At 41.6% G+C, this 16,855-nt stretch overlaps 6 non-coding genes across 6 annotated transcripts; all 6 read left to right on the forward strand.

Moving 5' to 3' along the window:
- Positions 1-2,407: 2,407 nt before the first annotated feature.
- Positions 2,408-2,606, forward strand: LOC141236749 (U2 spliceosomal RNA). The gene has a single exon (XR_012302390.1). It is a non-coding gene; the product is annotated as a U2 spliceosomal RNA (small nuclear RNA).
- A 1,115-nt stretch (positions 2,607-3,721) lies between these two features.
- Positions 3,722-3,912, forward strand: LOC141236501 (U2 spliceosomal RNA). Its single transcript, XR_012302153.1, has one exon. It is a non-coding gene; the product is annotated as a U2 spliceosomal RNA (small nuclear RNA).
- A 6,469-nt stretch (positions 3,913-10,381) lies between these two features.
- On the forward strand, positions 10,382-10,569 carry LOC141236745 (U2 spliceosomal RNA). The gene has a single exon (XR_012302387.1). It is a non-coding gene; the product is annotated as a U2 spliceosomal RNA (small nuclear RNA).
- A 1,098-nt stretch (positions 10,570-11,667) lies between these two features.
- On the forward strand, positions 11,668-11,858 carry LOC141236666 (U2 spliceosomal RNA). The gene has a single exon (XR_012302317.1). It is a non-coding gene; the product is annotated as a U2 spliceosomal RNA (small nuclear RNA).
- Positions 11,859-12,956: 1,098 nt separating this feature from the next.
- LOC141236651 (U2 spliceosomal RNA) lies at positions 12,957-13,147 on the forward strand. Its single transcript, XR_012302302.1, has one exon. It is a non-coding gene; the product is annotated as a U2 spliceosomal RNA (small nuclear RNA).
- A 1,098-nt stretch (positions 13,148-14,245) lies between these two features.
- On the forward strand, positions 14,246-14,436 carry LOC141236637 (U2 spliceosomal RNA). The gene has a single exon (XR_012302289.1). It is a non-coding gene; the product is annotated as a U2 spliceosomal RNA (small nuclear RNA).
- Positions 14,437-16,855: the final 2,419 nt, after the last annotated feature.

Here is a 16,855-nt window from a genome sequence, read left to right on the forward strand (position 1 = left end):
TTTTTGGGAAGAAAGTAGATATGGATGAGGTGGTGAATGGTGATGGGGTGTGTGTGAGTGGGAAGGATGTGATGCAGGAGGTGGTGTTGTTTTATAAGGAGTTGTATGGGGAAAAATGGGTTGATGATAGGATGTTGACTGATGCTTTGGGGTGTTTAGAAGGTTGCTTGGGTGAGGATGAACGTGAAATATTGGATGATGTAATTGTGTTGGATGAAGTTAAAAAAGTGGTGATGTCTGCGAGTAAGAATAAAACACCTGGGAAGGATGGACTGCCCGTGGAGTTATATGTTAAGGAATGGGACACGATGGGAAATGACTTATTGGAGGTGTGCCAGTATATGTTCACGGAGAATATGTTGAGTGAATCTATGAGAGATGGGGTGGTGGTTTTGGTTCATAAGAAAGGTGATTAAAAGGATTTGGGGAATTGGAGGCCAATCACCCTTTTGAATGCAGACTATAAGGTGTTTAGTAAATTGTTGGCTAGCCGGATGCGGGAAGTGATTGGCGGTGTGGTGGATGAAGATCAAGTGTGTGCAGTGCCTGGGAGAAGTATGACTGAAAATTTGGTGTTGTTGCGTGATGTGATTGGGGATTGTATGAGTCGTAAGCAGAAATGTTTGTTGTTTTCGGTTGATTTTGAAAAAGCTTTTGACCGTGTGTCACATAGCTTTATGTTTAAGGTTTTGTCTAAGATGGGTTATTCCAGGAATTTTGTAAACTGTGTTAGGAGTTTGTATTGTAATGTTTCAAGTGAATTTTTGGTGAATGGGTGGTTGAGTGAGAAAGTGAGAATTAAATCAGGAGTGCGTCAGGGGTGCCCTATGTCCCCTTTTTTGTTTATTAGTGTGATTGAAGTGTTGATGTGTATGGTTAGGAAGGATAAGGTTATGAGAGGTGTGATGATTCCTGGGAGTAATGGAAAGGATGTGAGAATTCTAGGTTACATGGATGATGTAGTGATTGTGAGTGGGAATATGGCTGCGATGAGTAGGGCAAGGTTGATATTAAGTTTGTTTTGTAGTGTCTCAGCTTTTAAGGTCAATTGGACTAAGAGTTCCTTTAAATGTTTTGGTGAGAGGAATGTACGGATGGATGGTGTGAGGTGTGAGGATGGTGCAATAAAGGTGCTTGGGATTAAGTTTAATGATGATTTGAAAGGAAATGAGAGTTGGGAAGATTGTGGGGTGAGAGTGGTGCGCAAGTTGAATTTTTGGCGAATGAGAGAATTAACTCTGACTGGGAAAGTTCTGATTATTAAGGCGGTTATTTTGCCTATTTTGTTGTTTGTTGCGAATGTATATCCTGCTGCTTTTAAGAAAATTAGGAAAACTGAGAAATTCATCTTTAATTTTCTTTGGGGAAGTCGCATGGAGAAATTGAAACGGGAATATGTCTATAAGTTATGTGTAAATGGTGGTTTGGATTTTCCAAATATTGATTTCTTTTTAGGGATTAGTTACGTGAAAATGGTGGTGGTGGTTCTAGGGAAAAGTAATAAGTGTGCTTATATGATGAAGTATTCGGCTGGATGGATGCTTTATGGCTTAAAGTGGGTCAAAAGGGATGCTAGAGTGCCTGTTGCTTTTAAGTGTCCTGTATGGTATGGTTGTGTTGAGAAATTTGTAAGGAAGTATGATTTGTTGTCCGTTAACATGAGTGATTTTAGGCAAAAGAAGAAAGTCATTAGGATGGTGCGTGAGCGTGAAGTGGTATGTAATATCAATGGGTTGAGAGGGGAGGAAGTAACCGAGATGTGGAGAAAATTAAGTATAGATGGTGTGACTAACAGACAGAGAGATATCGCTTGGATGATATTGCATGACATTTTGCCTGTTAGAGATGTGCAAAAGAAGAGGGATTTAGTTAAATCTGAGGTATGCCCGAGGGATGGATGTGGTTTGAGAGAGCATGTTAGACATATGGTATGGGATTGTGATTTTGCATATGATGTATGGAAGGGTATAGGGGGACTTTGCAAGGAATTGGTGGGTGTAAAGTATGTTAATTGGAAACTTGCTATGTTTGGGATGGGTGCATGTAGTAGAATTAAGGATAGGATTTTATGGTTGTTGGTGGTGTGTGTAATTGAAAGTTTGTGGGATGCGAGGAATTTGTTAGTTTTTAAAAGGAAGAAAATGTCATTTAATGAATGTTTGAGATTGATTCTGTCACGTATGTATGTAATATACCTCTGGGATCAGGAACGTGGAAGTATTATAGATGCTGAAGGGATCTGGAAGTTTAAAAAGTGGAGGTTTTTGGTAAAGTTTAATTAGTAGTGTATAATGTACCTGATGATAAGGTTTGGTTTTATTTTTGATTATATACCAAGTGTGATGAAAGGCTAAGTGTCAATGAAAGGCTTTTGTAAGTCGATTTGATTGAGCTTATGCTCCGGCCTATCTGATTTGGTTAAAAAAAAAGAAAAAAAAAAAAAAAAAAAAAAATCTGTTCTTATCAGTTTAATATCTGATACGTCCCCTATCTGGGGACCATATATTAAATGGATTTTTAGAACAGGGAGATGGAAAAAGAGCTTGCTCTGTCCACTCCACGCATTGACCTGGTATTGCAGTATCTCCAGGACCGGTGCACCCCTTCTTTAATGCAGTTTCTAAAATCAGAAAGAATTGAATTCAATGTTTTTTGTTCATTTTGCTTGTTTGTCGGATTTTGGGATGGACTCTTTGGCTTTGCTTTTCTTCTCCTCATTGGATTTTTCATGTTCAAAGTTGCAGAAGCCAGATTACAAGCTCATTTTGGTTCAACTTCAGCAACTGTGCATTGCATTGCCATGTAATGTGATGCAATGCTATCTTTCTAGCTCTCCCTTTTTACTTCCTTTTGGATAAACAGACATATTAGGCAAGCATTTTGGAGCTTTCACCTAAATAACTACAGGTGGTGAGATAAGCTGCACAATATAATTGACCTTTCAGTATATTGTTGCACACACACCATCTATTTAGCAAATGCCCTTGTTATCAACAGCAGCCTTTTAAACTCACCTGAGCTAACAGGTATGTGCGCTGGTTACTCTGCTGCGCTTAAAATTTCTTTTTTGGTTTGCTACAATGCCTTTTCTGAAACGTTGTCTCCCTCTGCTGGAACACTGACTTCTTTCATTTAATGCCTGCAGACTATAAAAGAGAACCCAACCCAAAAAGTTTGGTTGATTAGTCTGTGGCATTCTGTTAAACTGTTGCTTATGGCGGTCTCTGTGAGCTTCTCAGCGACATTCAGCCAGCCAGGTATCCTGCCTGCAGTAGATGGAATGTGGCAATGGAACGCTGGCTGCGCGTGTCATAATAGGCTCTGAGCCTTTATATACCTGTGCACAGCAGCAGCCACCTTCAGTCTGCTGCTGGACAGCCAGCAGCAGCAGCAGCAGGAGAGGTATGTAATCAGGAGCCCTCCTGCTAAGGGTAGACAGCTGCTCGTTCCACCCCACCCCCCGCCTTAATTGGTTCTCCTCCCTTCCAACGGTGTTGAGGCGGGTGGGAACAGCAGGGGGTGAAGGTGCTGTGTTTAAAGAGGTGGAGTCATGCAGATCTAAAACGCGTGGATTGCAGCAGCAGCAAGCCGAAAAGTGCAGGCATGTAAGGGATCTAGAGGTTGACAACATGTCTTCTTAACGGGAGTCCAGGAGCTCATCTCCACAAATGGACTTTTCAGGATCCTTGGGTGGCTCCGTAGTTTGAAACCAATTCTGGTTATCGCTTCTCGGCCTTTTGGCTAAGATCAAGTGTAGTATCTGTTCTTATCAGTTTAATATCTGATACGTCCCCTATCTGGGGACCATATATTAAATGGATTTTTAGAACAGGGAGATGGAAAAAGAGCTTGCTCTGTCCACTCCACGCATTGACCTGGTATTGCAGTATCTCCAGGACCGGTGCACCCCTTCTTTAATGCAGTTTCTAAAATCAGAAAGAATTGAATTCAATGTTTTTTGTTCATTTTGCTTGTTTGTCGGATTTTGGGATGGACTCTTTGGCTTTGCTTTTCTTCTCCTCATTGGATTTTTCATGTTCAAAGTTGCAGAAGCCAGATTACAAGCTCATTTTGGTTCAACTTCAGCAACTGTGCATTGCATTGCCATGTAATGTGATGCAATGCTATCTTTCTAGCTCTCCCTTTTTACTTCCTTTTGGATAAACAGACATATTAGGCAAGCATTTTGGAGCTTTCACCTAAATAACTACAGGTGGTGAGATAAGCTGCACAATATAATTGACCTTTCAGTATATTGTTGCACACACACCATCTATTTAGCAAATGCCCTTGTTATCAACAGCAGCCTTTTAAACTCACCTGAGCTAACAGGTATGTGCGCTGGTTACTCTGCTGCGCTTAAAATTTCTTTTTTGGTTTGCTACAATGCCTTTTCTGAAACGTTGTCTCCCTCTGCTGGAACACTGACTTCTTTCATTTAATGCCTGCAGACTATAAAAGAGAACCCAACCCAAAAAGTTTGGTTGATTAGTCTGTGGCATTCTGTTAAACTGTTGCTTATGGCGGTCTCTGTGAGCTTCTCAGCGACATTCAGCCAGCCAGGTATCCTGCCTGCAGTAGATGGAATGTGGCAATGGAACGCTGGTTGCGCGTGTCATAATAGGCTCTGAGCCTTTATATACCTGTGCACAGCAGCAGCCACCTTCAGTCTGCTGCTGGACAGCCAGCAGCAGCAGCAGCAGGAGAGGTATGTAATCAGGAGCCCTCCTGCTAAGGGTAGACAGCTGCTCGTTCCACCCCACCCCCCGCCTTAATTGGTTCTCCTCCCTTCCAACGGTGTTGAGGCGGGTGGGAACAGCAGGGGTGAAGGTGCTGTGTTTAAAGAGGTGGAGTTATGCAGATCTAAAACGCGTGGATTGCAGCAGCAGCAAGCCGAAAAGTGCAGGCATGTAAGGGATCTAGAGGTTGACAACATGTCTTCTTAACGGGAGTCCAGGAGCTCATCTCCACAAATGGACTTTTCAGGATCCTTGGGTGGCTCCGTAGTTTGAAACCAATTCTGGTTATCGCTTCTCGGCCTTTTGGCTGCGGTCAAGTGTCTTGTACAGGCGACTGTGGTCCAGAAGGTACTCGGGTACCCCTCTCCTCGGCCTTGCAGGGTGACCCACTTCGGTGGGCTCCCCTGCCTGCTGCTATTGGGAGAGGGCTTAGTCCCAGGGTAACGGGTTGCGATCCCCCCCAGCCTCTCAGGTGTTTTTGTTTACAGAACTCTGAAAGGCGCAGATTGCAAGCGGTTTGCGATTTGCTTTTTCTTGTTGCGCTACCATGGAGGTTGACCCCAACCTCGTGCCTCACTATGCGAGGCTTAAAAACACTATCCGTATTCATTTCACAGAGGGCGGAAGTGATGAAAGGAAATTGCGGTACGTAGTCCAGGACGTGCTTGAAGGGCTCTTTCATGTGCAGAAGAACGAGATTCTCTCTATCCAGGATTATCCGAGGCGTGGCGATTATGACATCACCTTCACCGGGGAAGGCATTTTTCAGGATGTCCTGGTAAGAGCCAGAAAGGCAAAAAACAATCCTATTCTAAAAGGAATACTAGTTATCGAGCACGTCCTGGATGAGGTAAAAATGGTAATCCTTAAAGTATTTTCTCCTTTCGTTACTTCAGTGGAACTAACATGTTTTCTTGCAATGTACTTTAAAAGTGTAAAATGTATAGGGAAAGTACTTAATGAGTTTCACATATGGACGTCCAAATGGAAATTTCTAGTAACATGTGAAAGAGACCCTAATTTCCCAGGCGGTGTGAAACTCCCTCCTGCACGTTTTAAAATAGGTTCCTCAAATGGAGACTTCTTTTTTTCTGGTATGCCACCCTTTTGTAGAAACTGTGGAAAATATGGCCATTTTAAGGATGACTGTGAGGCAACCTGTAGAAACTGTGCTAGTACAGAACATGACACCAAAGAATGTCCTCATGATAAAAAATGTAATTTCTGCCAAAAACCTGGTCATTTTTATTTTTCATGCCCACATAGGTTCTGGGAGGCCGAACAGAGACGGAAGGAAAAGGCCAGGACATCCGAAAATGAACCAACAGGTCAGACCACCCCTCAGGAGGAGGAACAACAACCTGGAGCCTCAGCGAGCAAAGAGGGCGATTCGAGTGATGAGGAAAGCTCAGAGGTAATGAAGGGTAACTCCCAAGCAGTGAGGAAAAGTTGGCACCAAGACAACAGGGAGGCTAAAAGAAAGGCGGAAAAGGAACAAAAGGGCATGATCGGTAAAACCAAAAGAGACCGGCAGAAGGTTGACACCGAGCCCGAGGCAAAAACTGGGTTTCCTGGGCCTGAGTCTGAGGCTAACTGGACTACGGTGGGTCCCCATAAAAAGAAAAGAGGGAAGAAAGATGGTTCGAATGGAGCGGCTGATGGGGATCAGATGGACACATCTCCTGGTGGGGAGGTGGACGTTGGTCCCCCAAAGGTCCCGGACCCTGCTGACCCCGGTGGGCAGCCGGACCTTGCCAGCTCCATGAGCTCGGGTACATTGCCTTGTACACAACCTTCCCCTGTGTGTCGGCCTCCCCTGGGTGCAGGGGAGCCACCTGGGGACCCACCTGATAAGGATCTGAATGGCCAGCCCATGGAGACCCAGGGTGCTGTTCCTCTTAGTTGTCTCCCAAGCTACTCACATGTAGCGTTGGGTCATTGTCTTGGTGAGTCAAGTTCCTCCTCCATGGAGTCCTTACTTACGATAAATTCGGACGAGGGAAGTAGCTCGAGCGTAAGTGGTCTGGCCGGTTCAGCGGATAGGAAGTAAGTTCCGGATTTCTGTTTTATATAATTTTTTTACTTTCCTCCAATGGCAGAACTTAAGGGCATTTCCCTCAATGTGAGGGGTCTAAAATCAAAAACCAGAAGAGTAACATTATTTAATTTTTTAACTTGTCTTACGGCTTCCGTCTTCTTTTTACAGGAATGCAATATCCCTCACACAGTATCCTACAAAAAATACAAAGAGGATTGGAAATGTGGCCCATCAGTGTGGTCCGGGTCAAATGTTACCGGATCAGCAGGGATAGCTATACTTTTTAAGGGAAACGTTCAAATTGATTTTATCCAAGAGATTTTACCAGGTCGTATGTTATTAGTTAAAGCTTTTATTAATGGTGTAAAATGGCAATTTTTAAATTTTTATGGGTCCCCAGATAAAAATGAAAGAGCTGACATGTTAGAGATTTTACCATTATTTATTAATACCTCTGAACCTTTTATCTTGGCAGGTGATTTTAATTGTATTTTAAAGGGTGAAAGTCGGCGCTCTACAGCCGTAAGTAGAAACTATGACAAAACTTCCGGTATGTTAAGTAATATTTTAAGTGATTTTAGACTTGTTGATATTTATAAAGAATGCAACAAGACTAGTTCAGTAGAAGCCGGCTTTACCTGGAGCAATTTAAATTGCAGTTCAAGAATAGATTTTATATTTGGTTCAGAACAAATTTTACCTGATAAATGTGAAACCCACGATAATATCTTCTCAGATCATAAATTTTTATCTTTTAGTGTAAAAATTAATGCTAATAAAAAATGTGGGAAAAAAACTTGGAAAATGAATGTATCCCTTTTAAATGATTCTAAGATTTTATCGGATTTTATTGAATTTTATAAAAACTGCAGGAGGAAGAAAGATGTAAATGTCCCTATAAGTGCCTGGTGGGATAAAATGAAAAAAAAAATAAAAGATTTTTTTATTAAGAAAAGCATATATAAAGCAAAAGAAAAGCTAGAATTATATAATAATTTAAATACCAGGTTACAGACCTTATATAAACTTAGAGAAAATGGTCTAGAAGTAGAAAAAGATATTAAAATACTGAAAGAAGAAATAACAAAATCACTAGAACAAAAAGGGAAAGAGCTCATTTTCCGCTCCAGAATAAAACACGTGGAGGAAGACGAAAAATGTTCTAGATATTTTTTTAAAAAAATTAGAGAGAAAAAAACAGTAATTGAAGATATAGATGGAGAGAAAAATATGGGAAAAATTTTGGAAAAGGTACATGGTTACTATTTTAATCTTTTTAATGATAAAACAATAGATGAAAATATAATGCAAAATTCTCTAGAAGAAATAACATCTGTTTTAGATACCGCCTCCCAAGAGTTTTTATCACAAAACATAACAGAAGAAGAAATTTTACAAACCATAAAAAGTTTTAAAATTGGAAAAGTCCCTGGATCAGACGGTATTCCTATAGAGTTTTATGTAAAATTTTATGATATTTTAAAAGAGGATCTGTTTTATGTTTTTACTGAAGTTTTTAATGATAAGGTTTTATTAAAATCCTGGAAAAAAGGGGAGGTCTCATTATTATATAAGAAAGGTGATAAGACAGACTTAAAAAACTGGAGACCTATAACCCTACTAAACTGTGACTATAAAATAATGGCAAAAATTTGTGCAAACCGCCTTAAAAAAATTATAGGAAAAATAATCCACTCAAACCAAGTATGTGGTGTGCCTGAGCGCAGTATCTGGGACAATCTAAACCTTGTTAAAGACTGTATTGAAGACATTAAAAACAGAAAAGGGAAGATGGCAATTTGATCAATTGACTTCGAAAAAGCTTTTGATCAGATTTCTCATTTTTATCTTTTTAAGGTTTTAGAAAAAATGGGCATACCAGAAAGGTTTTTATTATCTCTTAAAGCGTTTTATAAGGACTGCACAAGTAAGATTTTAGTAAATGGTTTTAAGACACAAGATGTTTTTTTAAAATCAGGGGTAAAACAGGGGTGCCCCCTGTCCCCACTACTTTTTATTTGTGCTCTTGAGCCACTTTTATGTGCAATCCGTAGAGATAGACAAATATGTGGTATCCCTCTACCTGGAAGCAAAGGAACAGAAGCAAAAGTGGTGGGTTACATGGACGATGTGGCGGTCCTTTGCCGAGATGCACCATCACTACAAAACTCACTCAAACAGATCCAATCCTTTTGTACAGCTTCTGGTTTTAAGGTTAATTTTAATAAGAGTAGTATTTTAAATATTGGGGAGATGATTTTACACAATGTTTTTATTCCAATAACTGAATCTATTAATATTTTAGGTATTTCTTTCTGTGAATCCAATAATGGTCTAAATAACTGGGAGGCGGTAGCTCAGAAAGTGAATACGAAAATATGTATGTGGAATATGAGAAAATTAACGATGGAGGGTAAAGTATTAATTATAAAAATGGTCATTTTGCCTCTTTTATTGTATTTGAGTTTGGTTTTCCCTCCCCCTGTAAATATTTTAAAAAAGATCACTAAAGCATGTTTTACTTTTTTCTGGAGTTCTAAGATGGAGAAATTAAAAAGAGAAATTGTAACAAAACCAAAGCTCAAAGGTGGGAAAGACTTTCCAGATTTTAGTAGATTCCTTTTAATTAAATTTTTTTGCTTCTGTTTTAATGCCCTTTTTAAAAATCACTATTGGTCCTTTGTTATGCGTTATAACACTGTTTTTTTTATGAGAAAGTTTGGGTGATTTGAAACGGTTTTATCATCTCCATATGCTTTTAAACTACCAACGCATTATTTAATTTTAGAAAAAATAGTGATTCATTTTAATTTAGGGGGTAAAGAAGCGGGAGATCTACAAAATAGTAAGAAATTAATTAAAAGTCTTTGTAAAAATGAAGAGTTATGTAACATTGAGCGCTATGATGATGAACAAATATTGAATATATGGAAAGTCATTAATGCAAAATATCTTTTTAATATACAGAAAGATTTGGCTTGGAGCTGCGCACACCAATGTCTTCCGTGCTGGGCATTCCAACATAGAAGAGGACTCGTGAGGTCTGCCATTTGCCCAAGAAGCGGATGTCAAGAGGAGGAATCAGTGAAACATCTACTATGGACTTGTCCTTTTGCAAAAGCGTTCTGGAGAAAATTGCTCCCTCTGATGGAAAAAGTGGCAGACCTCAAAGACTTTAACTACGCCACAATACTTTATGGACTTATGGAATGCCCAACAAAAGACCAAAAAATTATGGCATGGAAGACAATAAATTGCGCCAAAATAGCTCTCTGGAAAGCCTGAAATATTTTAATTTTTAATCATGATGAATTGTCTTTAAATGATGTTTTTAGTTTTTGTTTAAGTGAAATGTATGTATATTTTTTATTAGATAAAAAAAATAATCCAAATATCTCCCTAAAATGGGATGTCAATGTATGGAACACATTTTGAATTTTTGTAACATTTTATTAATTTGAATATATGCAAATTTTTATCCTATTTGAATAATTTATGTTTTTAAGTCTCGTATGTTTCGAGACAATGTATAAAAATTTGTAATGATGTAAAATGTTGCTTTTATTTCTGTACATCTGTGTAATTTTTAAATAAAACTGGTTTTATCCCTGTGAGGGGATAGCCAAATTAAAAAAAAAATCTGTTCTTATCAGTTTAATATCTGATACGTCCCCTATCTGGGGACCATATATGAAATGGATTTTTAGAACAGGGAGATGGTAAAAGAGCTTGCTCTGTCCACTCCACGCATTGACCTGGTATTGCAGCATTTCCAGGACCAGTGCACTCATTCTTTAATGCAGTTTCTAAAATCAGAAAGAATTGAATTCAATGCTTTTTGCTGCTTTTGCTTGTTTGTCGGATTTTTGGATGGACCTTTTGGCTTTGCTTTTCTTCTCCTCATTGTATTTTTCATGTTAAAAGTTGCAGAAGCCAGATGACAAACTCATTTTGGTTCAACTTCAGCAACTCTGCATTGCATAGCCATGTACTGTAATGCAATGCTATCTATCTAGCTCTCCCTCTTTACTTCCTTTTGGATAAACAGCCATATTAGGCAAGCATTTTGGAGCTTTCACCTAACTAATTACAGGTGGTGAGATAAGCTGCACAATATAATTGTTCTTTCAGTATATTGTTGCACACACACCATCTATTTAGCAAATGCCCTTGTTATCAACAGCAGCCATTTAAACTCACCTGAGCTAACAGGTATGTGCGCTGGTTACTCTGCTGCACTTAAAATGTCCTTTTTGGCTTGCTCCAATGCCTTGTCTGAAACGTTGTCTCCCTCTGGTGGAACACTGACTTCTTTCATTTAACGCCTGCAGACTATAAAAAATAACCCAACCCAAAAAGTTTGGTTGATTAGTCTGTGGCATTCTTTTAAACTGTTGCTTATGGCGGTCTCTGTGAGCTTCTCAGTGCCGTTCAACCAGCCAGGTATCCTGCCTGCAGTAGATGGAATGTGGCAATGGAACGCTGGCTGCGCGTGTCATAATAGGCTCTGAGCCTTTATATACCAGCGCACGGCAGCAGCCACCTTCAGTCTGCTGCTGGACAGCCAGCAGCAGCAGGAAAGGTAAGTAATCAGCAACACTCCTGCTAAGGGTAGACAGCTGCTCGCCCCCCCCTTAATTGGTTCTCCTCCCTTCCACCGGTGTTGAGGCGGGTGGGAACAGCAGGGGGTGAGGGTGCTGTGCTAAAATAGTTGGAGTCATGCAGATCTAAAACGCGTGGATTGCTGCAGCAGCAAGCCGAAAAGTGCAGGCATGTAAGGGATCTAGAGGTTGACAACATGTCTTCTTAACGGGAGTCCAGGTGGCCATCTCCACAAATGGACTTTTCAGGATCCGAGGGTGGCACCGTAGGCCGAAACCAATTCTGGTTATCGTTTCTCGGCCTTTTGGCTAAGATCAAGTGTAGTATCTGTTCTTATCAGTTTAATATCTGATACGTCCCCTATCTGGGGACCATATATTAAATGGATTTTTAGAACAGGGAGGTGGTAAAAGAGCTTGCTCTGTCCACTCCACGCATTGACCTGGTATTGCAGCATTTCCAGGACCAGTGCACTCATTCTTTAATGCAGTTTCTAAAATCAGAAAGAATTGAATTCAATGCTTTTTGTTGCTTTTGCTTGTTTGTCGGATTTTTGGATGGACTTTTTGGCTTTGCTTTTCTTCTCCTCATTGTATTTTTCATGTTAAAAGTTGCAGAAGCCAGATGACAAACTCATTTTGGTTCAACTTCAGCAACTCTGCATTGCATAGCCATGTACTGTAATGCAATGCTATCTATCTAGCTCTCCCTCTTTACTTCCTTTTGGATAAACAGCCATATTAGGCAAGCATTTTGGAGCTTTCACCTAACTAATTACAGGTGGTGAGATAAGCTGCACAATATAATTGTTCTTTCAGTATATTGTTGCACACACACCATCTATTTAGCAAATGCCCTTGTTATCAACAGCAGCCATTTAAACTCACCTGAGCTAACAGGTATGTGCGCTGGTTACTCTGCTGCACTTAAAATGTCTTTTTTGGCTTGCTCCAATGCCTTTTCTGAAACGTTGTCTCCCTCTGGTGGAACACTGACTTCTTTCATTTAACGCCTGCAGACTATAAAAAATAACCCAACCCAAAAAGTTTGGTTGATTAGTCTGTGGCATTCTTTTAAACTGTTGCTTATGGCGGTCTCTGTGAGCTTCTCAGTGCCGTTCAACCAGCCAGGTATCCTGCCTGCAGTAGATGGAATGTGGCAATGGAACACTGGCTGCGCGTGTCATAATAGGCTCTGAGCCTTTATATACCAGCGCACGGCAGCAGCCACCTTCAGTCTGCTGCTGGACAGCCAGCAGCAGCAGGACAGTTAAGTAATCAGCAACACTCTTGCTAAGGGTAGACAGCTGCTCGTCCCCCCCTTAATTGGTTCTCCTCCCTTCCACCGGTGTTGAGGTGGGTGGGAACAGCAGGGGGTGAGGGTGCTGTGCTAAAATAGTTGGAGTCATGCAGATCTAAAACGCGTGGATTGCTGCAGCAGCAGGCCGAAAAGTGCAGGCATGTAAGGGATCTAGAGGTTGACAACATGTCTTCTTAACGGGAGTCCAGGTGGCCATCTCCACAAATGGACTTTTCAGGATCCGAGGGTGGCACCGTAGGCCGAAACCAATTCTGGTTATCGCTTCTCGGCCTTTTGGCTAAGATCAAGTGTAGTATCTGTTCTTATCAGTTTAATATCTGATACGTCCCCTATCTGGGGACCATATATTAAATGGATTTTTAGAACAGGGAGGTGGTAAAAGAGCTTGCTCTGTCCACTCCACGCATTGACCTGGTATTGCAGCATTTCCAGGACCAGTGCACTCATTCTTTAATGCAGTTTCTAAAATCAGAAAGAATTGAATTCAATGCTTTTTGTTGCTTTTGCTTGTTTGTCGGATTTTTGGATGGACTTTTTGGCTTTGCTTTTCTTCTCCTCATTGTATTTTTCATGTTAAAAGTTGCAGAAGCCAGATGACAAACTCATTTTGGTTCAACTTCAGCAACTCTGCATTGCATAGCCATGTACTGTAATGCAATGCTATCTATCTAGCTCTCCCTCTTTACTTCCTTTTGGATAAACAGCCATATTAGGCAAGCATTTTGGAGCTTTCACCTAACTAATTACAGGTGGTGAGATAAGCTGCACAATATAATTGTTCTTTCAGTATATTGTTGCACACACACCATCTATTTAGCAAATGCCCTTGTTATCAACAGCAGCCATTTAAACTCACCTGAGCTAACAGGTATGTGCGCTGGTTACTCTGCTGCACTTAAAATGTCTTTTTTGGCTTGCTCCAATGCCTTTTCTGAAACGTTGTCTCCCTCTGGTGGAACACTGACTTCTTTCATTTAACGCCTGCAGACTATAAAAAATAACCCAACCCAAAAAGTTTGGTTGATTAGTCTGTGGCATTCTTTTAAACTGTTGCTTATGGCGGTCTCTGTGAGCTTCTCAGTGCCGTTTAACCAGCCAGGTATCCTGCCTGCAGTAGATGGAATGTGGCAATGGAACACTGGCTGCGCATGTCATAATAGGCTCTGAGCCTTTATATACCAGCGCACGGCAGCAGCCACCTTCAGTCTGCTGCTGGACAGCCAGCAGCAGCAGGAAAGGTAAGTAATCAGCAATACTCCTGCTAAGGGTAGACAGCTGCTCGTCCCCCCCTTAATTGGTTCTCCTCCCTTCCACCGGTGTTGAGGCGGGTGGGAACAGCAGGGGGTGAGGGTGCTGTGCTAAAATAGTTGGAGTCATGCAGATCTAAAACGCGTGGATTGCTGCAGCAGCAAGCCGAAAAGTGCAGGCATGTAAGGGATCTAGAGGTTGACAACATGTCTTCTTATCGGGAGTCCAGGTGGCCATCTCCACAAATGGACTTTTCAGGATCCGAGGGTGGCACCATAGGCCGAAACCAATTCTGGTTATCGCTTCTCGGCCTTTTGGCTAAGATCAAGTGTAGTATCTGTTCTTATCAGTTTAATATCTGATACGTCCCCTATCTGGGGACCATATATTAAATGGATTTTTAGAACAGGGAGATGGTAAAAGAGCTTGCTCTGTCCACTCCACGCATTGACCTGGTATTGCAGCATTTCCAGGACCAGTGCACTCATTCTTTAATGCAGTTTCTAAAATCAGAAAGAATTGAATTCAATGCTTTTTGTTGCTTTTGCTTGTTTGTCGGATTTTTGGATGGACTTTTTGGCTTTGCTTTTCTTCTCCTCATTGTTTTTTTCATGTTAAAAGTTGCAGAAGCCAGATGACAAACTAATTTTGGTTCAACTTCAGCAACTCTGCATTGCATAGCCATGTACTGTAATGCAATGCTATCTATCTAGCTCTCCCTCTCTCCTTACTTTTGGATAAACAGCCATATTAGGCAAGCATTTTGGAGCTTTCACCTAACTAATTACAGGTGGTGAGATAAGCTGCAAAATATAATTGTTCTTTCAGTATATTGTTGCACACACACCATCTATTTAGCAAATGCCCTTGTTATCAACAGCAGCCATTTAAACTCACCTGAGCTAACAGGTATGTGCGCTGGTTACTCTGCTGCACTTAAAATGTCTTTTTTGGCTTGCTCCAATGCCTTTTCTGAAACGTTGTCTCCCTCTGGTGGAACACTGACTTCTTTCATTTAATGCCTGCAGACTATAAGAAATAACCCAACCCAAAAAGTTTGGTTGATTAGTCTGTGGCATTCTTTTAAACTGTTGCTTATGGCGGTCTCTGTGAGCTTCTCAGCGACATTCAGCCAGCCAGGTATCCTGCCTGCAGTAGATGGAATGTGGCAATGGAACACTGGCTGCGCGTGTCAAAATAGGCTCTGAGCCTTTATATACCAGCGCACGGCAGCAGCCACCTTCAGTCTGCTGCTGGACAGCCAACAGCAGCAGGAAAGGTAAGTAATCAGCAACACTCCTGCTAAGGGTAGACAGCTGCTCGTCCCCCCCTTAATTGGTTCTCCTCCCTTCCACCGGTGTTGAGGCGGGTGGGAACAGCAGGGGGTGAGGGTGCTGTGCTAAAATAGTTGGAGTCATGCAGATCTAAAACGCGTGGATTGCTGCAGCAGCAAGCCGAAAAGTGCAGGCATGTAAGGGATCTAGAGGTTGACAACATGTCTTCTTAACGGGAGTCCAGGTGGCCATCTTCACAAATGGACTTTTCAGGATCAGAGGGTGGCAACGAAGGCCGAAACCAATTCTGGTTATCGCTTCTCGGCCTTTTGGCTGCCGTCAAGTGTCTTGTACAGGCGACTGTGGTCCAGAAGGTACTCGGGTACCCCTCTCCTCGGCCTTGCAGGGTGACCCACTTCGGTGGGCTCCCCTGCCTGCTGCTATTGGGAGAGGGCTTAGTCCCAGGGTAACGGGTTGCGATCCTCCCCAGCCTCTCAGGTGTTTCTGTTTACAGAACTCTGAAAGGCGCAGATTGCAAGCGGTTTGCGATTTGCTTTTTCTTGTTGCGTTACCATGGAGGTTGACCCCAACCTCGTGCCTCACTATGCGAGGCTTAAAAACACTATCCGTATTCATTTCACAGAGGGCGGAAGTGATGAAAGGAAATTGCGGTACGTAGTCCAGGACGTGCTTGAAGGGCTCTTTCATGTGCAGAAGAACGAGATTCTCTCTATCCAGGATTATCCGAGGCGTGGCGATTATGACATCACCTTCACCGGGGAAGGCATTTTTCAGGATGTCCTGGTAAGAGCCAGAAAGGCAAAAAACAATCCTATTCTAAAAGGAATACAAGTTATCGAGCACGTCCTGGATGAGGTAAAAATGGTAATCCTTAAAGTATTTTCTCCTTTCGTTACTTCAGTGGAACTAACATGTTTTCTTTCAATGTACTTTAAAAGTGTAAAATGTATAGGGAAAGTACTTAATGAGTTTCACATATGGACGTCCAAATGGAAATTTCTAGTAACATGTGAAAGAGACCCTAATTTCCCAGGCGGTGTGAAACTCCCTCCTGCACGTTTTAAAATAGGTTCCTCAAATGGAGACTTCTTTTTTTCTGGTATGCCACCCTTTTGTAGAAACTGTGGAAAATATGGCCATTTTAAGGATGACTGTGAGGCAACCTGTAGAAACTGTGCTAGTACAGAACATGACACCAAAGAATGTCCTCATGATAAAAAATGTAATTTCTGCCAAAAACCTGGTCATTTTTATTTTTCATGCCCACATAGGTTCTGGGAGGCCGAACAGAGACGGAAGGAAAAGGCCAGGACATCTGAAAATGAACCAACAGGTCAGACCACCCCTCAGGAGGAGGAACAACAACCTGGAGCCTCAGCGAGCAAAGAGGGCGATTCGAGTGATGAGGAAAGCTCAGAGGTAATGAAGGGTAACTCCCAAGCAGTGAGGAAAAGTTGGCACCAAGACAACAGGGAGGCTAAAAGAAAGGCAGAAAAGGAACAAAAGGGCATGATCGGTAAAACCAAAAGAGACCGGCAGAAGGTTGACACCGAGCCCGAGGCAAAAACTGGGTTTCCTGGGCCTGAGTCTGAGGCTAACTGGACTACGGTGGG

The sequence above is a fragment of the Phyllobates terribilis genome, unplaced genomic scaffold, assembly GCF_046119375.1.
Source record: "Phyllobates terribilis strain yellow unplaced genomic scaffold, ASM4611937v1 Scaffold_710__1_contigs__length_769263, whole genome shotgun sequence".
Classification (NCBI taxonomy): domain Eukaryota; kingdom Metazoa; phylum Chordata; class Amphibia; order Anura; family Dendrobatidae; genus Phyllobates; species Phyllobates terribilis.